Source organism: Coenobita brevimanus, chromosome 51, assembly GCF_032717465.1.
Source record: "Coenobita brevimanus isolate Jiangsu-jjx chromosome 51, ASM3271746v2, whole genome shotgun sequence".
In the NCBI taxonomy this organism is placed as follows: Eukaryota; Metazoa; Arthropoda; class Malacostraca; order Decapoda; family Coenobitidae; genus Coenobita; species Coenobita brevimanus.
The window spans coordinates 33,428,483-33,437,884 of record NC_137004.1 but is presented as its reverse complement, the minus strand read 5'-3'; positions in this window follow the sequence as shown (position 1 = coordinate 33,437,884).

Here is a 9,402-nt window from a genome sequence, read left to right as displayed (position 1 = left end):
CTAAACTGGAGTGGAGAAGAGGTTAGACAGAGAGATTTAAAAAAATAAAAATAAAAAGATAGTAGATGCCTTGGGTGAATAGGAAGAAAAGTACGGCCGTGCCAAAAATGGCATGAGAATGGAAAAGCAGGATTTTGACTGAAATGAACTGCAGGAAAAGGAGAGGGATGGTTACAGGATGGGAAGAAAATGATAAGGAATGAAAAAGAAAAAAGGTTGAGGTAAACTAGAGAAGAAACAGGGTGGGTAATGAGAAAGGTAATCTAGTTTGAAGTGAAAGAGAGGAAAAACAAAAAAAAGAATGCAGCAAGAAATGGGATGAAATTGTTGGCGTGAGAAAGGGCTGGGGATTAAGATAAATGCCGAGGAAGAACAAAAAGTAATGTTAGATTTATGCTTATCGATTGCACGTGGATAGTTATGGCAGACAATGAATTTTTCTGGGTACTAATCTTCCAGTAGTCGATTTACATCCAGGTCCTCGGTTACATTGCTGGGTGAAGAGGGACTAAGGGGAAACAAACTGAGGCTACCAGTCTGACCGGTGGGGAGGCGTGAAAGGGCTGAGTGAGGATGGATATAGAAAGGGATAATGAGTCAAGTAAAAGAAGAAAAAAAACCGAAGTATCATATAAATGTCAGTGGCTCCTGGTGGTTCAGTGATAAAAAAAATTCGGTAGGAGTGACGGCCTTGCTTTGTGGACGCTTTTCAATCTCTCAGGGGTGACGAGGTTTTCAGTTATGTTATCATGCTACCAGGGGAACAGATGGGTCACCTACCCCATTTGTTTTGAACTAGGGAGCCTAACCTCGGGCCCCTACGTCTTGAAGGGGGCTATGTTGGATTACGTTACACGTCACTGCGAAATATAACAGTAAGATAAATTGGCGTAAAATGGGAGGGATTAGCTGAGAATATTATCAAGAAGTTGGAATATGTGAAGGAGAAGGAAACAGGATAATGAAGGTAAGCGAATTTTTATATCACTGGGAAAAACTGGAATTGCGAGAAAACTACTGAGGGAGTAACTAGGGACTGGCAGCCACTTTCTGCTCACTGCCCTGTCTTTTTCACACCTGCCGCCATCCAGACACCACATGGTAAGTGTATTTCTAACTGAATACTGTCTGTCTTCCGTTAAGAAAAAAAAAAAAAAACTAGGACCGATCAGGACTTTTTTGAATAAGGTCTTTCTGACCTCAGCTTGCTCCCACGCCGAACTGATTTAAAGACCTAGACTTTAAAATCCACGGTTGCTTGTCTAGTTTGGGTTACTATTGGACTGTGTCCTTGTCAATCATAAAAACTATATTTACGAGCCTTAGTTCACTGGAGATTATTAAGAGGTCCTTGTTGGGGCTAGCGCAAAGATAATATTAACGTGATATTCCTTATTTAAATCAAGACATTTCAAACAAGAAAGTGCATCATTAATATAAACCTGAAACATACTGCACTGGAATACTTTGGTAATTTTTTCATAAACAAAGGGATTTAATCCCCGAACTAGGCAATTATGGCCATATAGCCCCGCTAGGTTACAGGAGCGTGCTACCACTCCCGGCACGACAGTCCCGGGCTTTTCATAAACAAATCACCGGTAAGAAATGAATGCAGTCAAGTCTAGCAATGTCTGCAACCAGACTGAGCTACATGGGAAATTACTCCCAGGTTAGAGCCATATGCTTCATATGGAATATTACTTCATAATCGTAAAACATATTGCATTATATTTCTTCAGATTTAGTTGTTGTTTTTCTTTTCATGTTTCCCGCTCATCACACAAAAGGAGAGCTCAAATTACCCAACCTGCTGTAAGATTCGTTATTTCAGGAATTCCCGGTATACAAAGAGGAAAGAAATTGGCGTTAAAAGCACCGTACAACAAGGAATAAAATAGTTTAAAATATATTGGCGCAGAAAGAATAAAATATATATTAAAGCAAATGAAAGAAAGTGCTCAGAGTAAGTAGAGTATGACAGGAAATTGAGAGGCAAAATAATGACAGGGGAACAGTCCAGGAGGTATTAGAAAAAAGTTTAGACAGGGAGGCGGTCAGAAATAATTTTAGGGATGCGCGGTACTTTCTGTAAAAGTAAGAAAGGAAATACTAAATGGAGAGAAAATCTGATAAGATAAATATAGAAAAACAAAGTTCATTAGCAAAAACGATTTAAGAGAAGTTAATCACGAATAATGATAATAATGTAAACAACTGGATGAAAGTTCATTAATAACTTTAACTCTTATTTTTATTTTATCTTTTGTTTGTTGTGTGTAACTGAGGTCACCTATTTTATACTTGACTCAGTTATTCATACTTCTAAACTGCCTCATATTTTTGTATTATTTATGTACTGTAGGTGCATCTCAAAATTACTCCCAAACAGGAAATTTATCTCCACGAGCAGTCATGATTTTTGGCAAGAACTATTGATAAAAACCGTTCTTCAGAGGAAATCGAACTCTTCTGGTTTCGATAATTTTAGTCTTAAAGTAGATGATTGCCCTCTGATGACTCACTGCTGGTCCTCCATCATATTTGCCATTACATCATCTAGCTTGTCCAACACGGGCACAGTAGGAGACGGCTCGTCTCGGGTGCAATTAGCGACAATCTCAGTGGTATAACCTTCACTTGGGGTACGGTGATGAAAAATAGGAACTAAAAACAGGAAGTACTCAATCACCCGTTAATGGTCGCGGGAATGATTGCTGTTTTGAAGTACCGTAAGGAAGATGTAGTGCCGATGCTGCAAGCAGTTCTTAAGGAAGACTTTTTCAACCATAGTGTTGCCTTTTCAAAAGTACTGCTACTACTACTAGTTAAGTAATCTAAGCTCCAAGAGTGACAGCTGAACTGAGGAGCTATGATGACGTTAGTGAAGACATGTTGGTAATTTTCAGGAAATGTCATTGTCGATTTCACACGAGAATTCTGAGTCAATGGGACGATCTCGGTCATACAGAAGGCAGCAGGCTGTGAGTATGTGGGCCGTTTTGAAGCTCTGGGGAAGAGCTGATGGTACTTCTTAAGACAGCTCAGTATTTTATCCTAAGTGTCGATTTCACCCAGGTTGGACCGAGAGCGGAATATGTACGAGATGGAAGGGCCGCGGTCAAGTAGAAAGCAGGAGGGTTTCTTAGCACCGCCTCTCTCCTGTGTTACGATCCTGTCCAATTACAGAGAGCAAGGGGCTGGGGGCGGTCATTAGAGGCAGGAAGAATGGTGCCCGGGGGGAAGCCGAGTAGCGGGAGCCGAGTTATGCCAGCGACGTGACTCTTTCCTCTTGGCCTCACACTCACAAATCTCACGCTGATAAGGCAGGAATTGTAGCCAGCCATATGCTTTTTTATTCTGTTCTTTTACATTGGCTCATAATCGTTATTTTTCTATATTTCCTTACTGTTTATTGGTAGTCATAAATTTCTCCCCTCCCACCCCGTTTTTTCGGTTTTCATGTGGTAATATGGCTAGAGCTTTTGTGTGTGTGTGTGTGTGTGTGTGTGTGTGTATGTGTGTGTGTGTAATGGTTTGTTTAGCTACTGGATGACTGGCTGACTTTGGATAAACTTTCTGTAGGACTGCTGCTCTTGAGGGCTGGTTGGATAACTTGTTGCTTGCTTGACTGGCTGCGTAGTTAACTGGATGTCTAGCTTGCGTATTAGTTGTTTGGATGATTGGATCGTTAAAGTACTTTGTTGGTTACATTTTTGGGTTGACTAGTTGGCTGGTTTCTGGTCAGCTGATGAATTTTGTTGAGACAGCTGATGGTTGCTCAATGTCAGGTTCGTCGCCTACTCCAGGGGTCACTAACTTATCGCCTGAGGGACATATGTGGTGTTCTGGCTGCACTGATACGGCCCTCAAGTCTTTCAGGAAACGGCCGTTTATCAGCTCATTTACTAAACAGTATGAGGAGCCTTTGTAGCTGATATAAACATTCTAAACAAACTTTCCATTACTATTTAAATATGTGTTGTTTGTGGAGTGAAAATATTTAAGGTCTGATGCATAAAAGGAGTTACATAAAAAGTCTGGCACATTTGGAAAAGAATGCTAAGTTAATTATATAGAAGGTATAGATTTCCATTTTACAGTTATGTACTATATTAATATTTCCATTTTATAGGATGTCATATTTGTAATGGCTATGTAGCTATGTAATTTTACGCACACTTTATTGCATGTATATGATTATTTTTCTTAGTTATAGTATAAAGGATCTGAGCTAAGCCTGTGTTGTCCTGTCTCCATATCTACATTTATCCATCTGCTTTTATGTATTTAGGCTTATAATGGTTCCCACATATAAAGGAAGCATGGAGACCACTGGTTTACAATGCTGACTGTGTGACTGACTAGTTGCATAACTGAACAGTTGGTGAATGTGTTGGCAATTAACAAACAGCACACTCTGATCTTATGTGTGCTTGTTCTTCCAGACCAGCTGATGTCACGCCTATATTCCTCTCATAGATATCATGTATAAATTCAGAGACGGGTTATGTTATCTTCTATACAAGTACTGGGTTGTCACCACCGGGGAAGCTTATACTGCCATTTCGATGAGTGAAGAATAATGTATCGATGCTAATAAAGTTCATTTCCAGGTATACTGTGTCATGGTCAGAACCGCTTTAGTCGTGTATTTCAGCTAATGTTAGACTAGTTTATTCAGCCAAGAGTGAGTTACATGAGCAAGAAAGTGTTACGTATATGCTGGGTGGTTATTTGTATTGCCAAGCGGTTAGTTGTTGGGCTGGTCTGTTGTTGACGGAGAGTTACCTTGCGGGTTAAGGACACGTACGTTAATTATATGAATGTAGGTTTGTCAGTTTTGTCGGGTTGACTGACTGGTTGACTGATGAACAACGGGTCAGTATATTAGCACGTTGTTGTACTGATTGGCATCTTTGTCAGTATGCCCTCAAAAATAATTGCCATACTAACTGTCTGGGTCACTGTTTGCATTAACTGATGACTTGACCCAGATACCTGACACCGTTACTGACTGCAGTTCTTTTACCATAACTTAGCACATATTTTTATCCCTTTGTTGATTACGTAACTCAGCGGCAGAAAAAGATAATGCTACGGCTCTAGATCAATTAAATGTCGCTACTTCATGAATAGCATCATATTCTGGTAATTATCTCTTGTTACAAATCAACTTTCAAGATGGAGAGATGGCATTTTAGGCCAAGTTACAGTGAAAAGAGTATAGTTTATTGCCCCAGTGGTTGAATACGAGGTCACGTTTGTGCGGAGCAGTGGCGGTGCACCAGCAATATTGCCATAACTGCTTCCATCTGATTTTGAACGTTAATAAGGATCTGGGTGTCCGTGATAAGCAGTGCCAAGTGTGTGATCAGCACTGCAGCTAGTCTGTGATCAGCACTGCAGGGGAAAAGTCTCATAAACTTGCTCTTAAATTACAGACAAAGTGTATTCTCAAGCGGAAGAAATGTACAGGAAATTAATGTTTTGGAAGTATCAGTATAGGTTCGGTTTAATCTCGACTTGAAAACTCTCCCCTAGAGGGATTTCTTACAAATTACTCTGATATCTGTCATTAAGCGGACATACGAGGAGGATTTACAGTCCCCCTCTGACAGCACCTGAGTATTACGGGTGAGTGGGGTGGGGTCTACTGCACCTGTGTCTGCCTGCCCACACCCCGTACTTCCTGCTGCGGCGGCAGGCATGGGGCTGTGTGTGTGTGTGTGTGTGTGTGTGTGTGTGTGTGTGTGTGTGTGTGTGTGTACAGCCCAGACAGAGGTCTTAGTTATCTTTTATTCACCTTCCCTCCCCAGAGGAAACCACAGACGTGTCCTCAGGCTTCCACACCTCCTCACTCCTTTATATCTTCCCTTTTCACTCTTTGTCCTCTTTCCATCTTGTTGTCTATGCCTACCATTCATGTTTTAACTTCCCTTTGCATCCTCGGTCTAATCTCTTATTCTGAAGGCAAGTTACCCCATGACCTGAGCACCTTCTGGTCTAGGCTCAAATAATTTCAACCATTTAAGAACACTTATTAGAAACCTTCCTTCTCTCAGACAGTGTCTGTCCCCCCCTCCCTTTCTGTTTTCGCTCCATCCTCCCTGGAGATCCCCACTTTCGTAAGCCTCTTCAGTGCTTATTCCTATCCTTGCGTACATTATCTTCCTTCATCTATAATATATAAATTTTATTTCTCTATGCTCCATTTTCTTCGCCTCGACGCCTAGTTGTTTCAGGATGTCATTTTCCCTTGAGATATTCGTCTTAGGAAAAAAATTCTCATGCTTCTGGAATTACCATTCTGTGTTAATATTTCATTTCCCTCCCTTGTCACTAGCAGAGGTGGCTATCAGTTATTACCTCCGCCAAGGAGGTTATGTTATACCCTGCGTTGGTTTGTTTGTCTGTCTGCCTGCCTGCCTGTCTGTTAGCAGGATTACTCAGAAAGTTATGGACGGATAGTGATGAACTTTTTTGGAAGGGTGGACCATGGGTCAAGGAAGAAATGATAAAATTTTGGGGCCGATCCGGATCTGGATCCGGAGTATCCCGCACAGTATCTCCAAAAGTTCTCAAAGAATATCAATGATATTTTGTGGAAAAGTGGGCCATGGACCAAGAAAGAACTGATTAAATTTTGAGGAGGATCCGGGTCCGGATCCTATATCCACGGATCCATATCCGGATCCTTTTTAATAGTGATAGCATTGGCGGAGCTATGCTCTCTCTCTCTCTCTGCGCTTTCTAGTTACCTTGTAACATTATTTTTCTTCTTGTGAATTACCTCTCAGGATTATGATATTTATGTCCATATGTTCGTCTTTCTTTGTCTCCAGCCTCTTTCATCTGTGTACCAAATTCTGAAGCTGAAATATTAAGTAAATAATTTCGATCCTATCTAAGTTAACGAAATTCTTTCCCCCTTGTCAGAGGCTATTGGAAGGTGTGCAGAACAAATATCAGTAACCCTCTGCAATGTCAGTGGCCACTATAGGTCGTTCTTCATTACCTGTTTAGTTTCAGAGCAATCAGCAAAATGATGATCACACATTGTTTTACGTGCATGTACAGTACATGTGATCTTTGTTTTTTCTGTACGGAAAACAAAGAATCTGTGACTGTAAACGTATATTAATTTAAGGATCTACGGCTGCCATATTGAAGAGAGAGAGAGAGAGAGAGAGAGAGAGAGAGAGAGAGAGAGAGAGAGAGAGAGAGAGAGAGAGAGAGAGAGAGAGAGAGAGAGAGAGAGAGAGAGAGAGAGAGAGAGAGAGAGAGAGAATCACTAGCTATTGCGCTTTGCCCGCTGGAAATAGCTGCATTTACACAATAGCTGCCATTTTTTCAATGCGTCCGATTGAGTAAAGTCTGAGATGTGAAGCTCAGTGCGAGGTATACTAAATCCATGGTTGGTGGTCTTTCTATAATGGCTCATCCCACGCAGTCTGTGTCAACCATTGACCAATGTCCCCTAGTTGAAGAGTTACCTTTGATCTTAGGCGTCATTTTTGACAAGATAACGTTTAAGACTCACATTTGTGGCATAGCGTCTAGTGCTCACTGGAATTTACGAATCATTAGGAAGACAAGTGAAGATTTGAATGAAATAAAGTGCTTCGTTGTGCTTCTTTAGATTGCTTCAAGTGTTGCATGCATCGTGTACTTCTGTATGGTTTATGCTTTGATTCTGTCATAATATATTTTTTCGTCGTTACTTCTCTTCCGCGGTTTCTCTGCTGTTCCAGTAACTTGTAATTTATTGTACCTTTCTTACACAGAGATCAATGAAAATTGTGGTAACATGTGGAATATGGAAGTCTGTCAATCAGAAAGTCCTTAAACTATGGTCGCTGAGAGAAATGTGTGTAGTTTGGATGGTGAAAAGGGAATTTGTGAATGAATCTGAAGGTAAGAAGAGATGTGGAAGGCCAAGAGAATTTGATTTAATAAAGCAAGTGAAAATGTTAGGCAATGAAGCGCGAGCAGCGAGGCCGGAAAAAAAAAAAAAACAGCGGGAGGGAGGAGAAACGTATAAAGATCCCAGTGGGAAGAGTGGTACTTTTTTTTTTTTTTACTGACAGTCGATAGAATGTCCTTGCCTCACAGATGTTGCAAGAGAGACATAATCACACGCTACACTCAAGGTCTGAATAAGGACAAATCTGTACATTTTCTGTTCATGTGCTGAGTGGTGAAGAAAAGCTTAGACTTCATACGCCGATAAGAAAGAAAATGCTATTAGAGAGGAGACTATTGGTTGTTGCAAATTCCTCCTCCCTCTCCTTCCTTTTTCCTGTCTTTCGATAGAAACACGGAAAAACTGCAGAAGACCTCCCATTATCAAAATATGTAAATTTTATGACAGGAGCCCTATACTTCTTAACTATAATTTATTACACCTAAATTCTGCTGAAAAAAACATCTACGTTACCGCACTAATGAGCACAGAGTTAGCCTTGTTGAAGTTGGCAGTGGTGCCCTACAGAGGGTAATGGGTCGACTCGGACAAACTCATTCGTCCTCAAATCGTTGTGGTTGGTTAATTTAAGTTAAACTAAGTTAGGTTCCGTTAGGTTTGGTTATGTCTAAGTTAGGTTCCGTTAGGTTTGGTTATGTCTAAGTTAGGTTCCGTTAGGTTTGGTTATGTTAAGTTACTTTAGGTCATATTAAGTTAGTACAAACGAAAGATCAGTTACGGACTGACTTTGGAGTTGAATCAACCTGAAAGTCCAACATGGAGGGTGGCTAGTTGCCACGGTCTGCGTGGGGTTCAGTAGTTGATATCTTCAAAATTACGTACATCAACAACTTTTTACATCATTTACAATGATAATTACGTCACAATTTGCTGAGAAAAATAAAATACTGTACAATTGTAAATTCTATGCGTTGGAGCTCTCCTTTACCTTCACCAGAAACATATATAAATGTAAGTTTTAAAATACATTACAGTTACTCTTAACATAATCAAACTCACAAGGAAAAATGTACAAAAATAATATTGGCTAAGCGGTGCCCATTACACGCTGTCATAATTCATCACCAGGATTGTACGTCATTACATTACCTAGCACCGCAAAGTAGTTCCGGTCTACTGTAGATTATAGCCCACTGTAACAGTCTCTACTAGCAAAATACACCATAACAAAGTACCTTCACGGTAACACAACTTCACAGCACAACTATACCACAGTGCAGTACCACATCGTACATGTAATTCACTTCCACTCTAGTTCACCGCCACAGAAGCTTATCACATCTTACACTCATTTCACTGCCACAAGCACACAACTCGCAACACTGCACTACCACGACACACGACCTCAACCACAACCATTTTACTTCCACCATAACCACTACATACCATCACAGCCACAAACGTGCTACCTCCAA